The following is a 1608-nucleotide window of genomic DNA, read 5'->3' as shown; positions in this document are numbered from 1 at the left end:
TAATCAGTGACTTGTCTTTATATATATATATATATATATATATATATATATATATATATATATATATATATATAAAGAGGAAAGACTGATTAGCAAAAATCTCTAACAATCATTCACCAATTCACTCCAAATTTTTACACAATACTCTAATAAGCATTAATAAGCACATAGGCTACATATTTTTACATACGGGGTGAGTCACTAACTATTGCCACCAAGAATAACTCCGAAAGTATGATAGGAGCTGGAAAGTATGTGGGAAAAAAGTTGCATGGGATAACAAGGGTCATAATATGACATTAGCTTTTTGTTACTGGGGGAGGGGTTGCTTCAGAGATATGATTTTTTTTTATATAAATGGGATGCCATGGTTTGGTACTTACTTTCTGATAGTGGCTATCGAGACGAATCCAATGAAGTGTAACAGTAAGGTCTTTGAAGGTCATAAAGGTGGCATGAATATCTATTTAAAGAAGGTGTTCGAAGTGATGACAGTTGGTATCAATGCAGTGCTGAAATCTTCTTATCATGGATTGAGTGGTATTCCTTATCACATCAGCACTTATCAAATGCCCTGACAATTCTCTCTCACATATCTTCATGTGTAGTTGGAATGTCTTTATAACCAATGTCTTTACAAATCCCACACAAGACAAAAATCCAGAGGCATCAAGTCTGGCAAATGAGCCAGCTATGACACATCTCCTCCATGTCCAATCCAGTGATATGGGAATTGTCTCCGCAACTCACTTCTAGCCATCAGCAAAAATGGTGCTGGACACCTATTGTTCTGATAGCACATTCTGTTTCTTAAGGTATTTCTTCCAATAACAGACCTAATGTTTCTTGCAGGAATGTGGTGTACTTCATTCCATTAAGATTTCCTTCGATGAAATAGGGGCATATAATTCTGTCCTCCAGAATCCCACACCATACATTCACTGAGCATGGTTTTGGGATTTTCAGTTGCCCAGTAACGCATGTTATGCAATTTAACATTTCCATGGTTTGTGAATGTAGCCTCATCAGTAAATAAAATCAAATTAAGAACGTGTCATCCTTCTGAATCTGAAGTTGAGCCCATCGGCAGAATTCAATGCGGTGCATACATTCCGAACCAGTTAATTCTTGGTTGATACTGATATGGTAAGGATGACATTTATGGCCATTTATGGCAATGCAGAACACAAATAATACTACTCTGGCTCATGCCAGATTCCCTTGTGATTTGATGCGAACTAACACAAGGATCTCGAACCACAGTGGCGAGATTACCAATTTCCGTTTCCGCGTTAGTAACTTTCATTTCTCGGATATGTTTCCGATGCATTACAGATCCGTTGTTCTCAATTTATATTACACATATTAAATTGTACGACATGTAGGGTGAGTACCTTGAGGACATCTTTCAGCGTATAGGTCTCTATCTCTCACTGAATTTCATTGGCATTTTCCGTAAATAAGAAGCATATCGACTTGTTCTTTGAAGGAATACATCATTCACATTCACTTGATTCGACGATACTACTCGTAGTCTTACCGTTCCTATTAGAGTTGTATTGCGAAACTGTCGAATGGTGTTTACATGTCTATGGCACGTTTGATGGA

This window comes from Schistocerca americana, chromosome 1 (assembly GCF_021461395.2).
Source record: "Schistocerca americana isolate TAMUIC-IGC-003095 chromosome 1, iqSchAmer2.1, whole genome shotgun sequence".
NCBI lineage: Eukaryota > Metazoa > Arthropoda > Insecta > Orthoptera > Acrididae > Schistocerca > Schistocerca americana.
Note: the sequence above shows the minus strand (reverse complement) of the source record.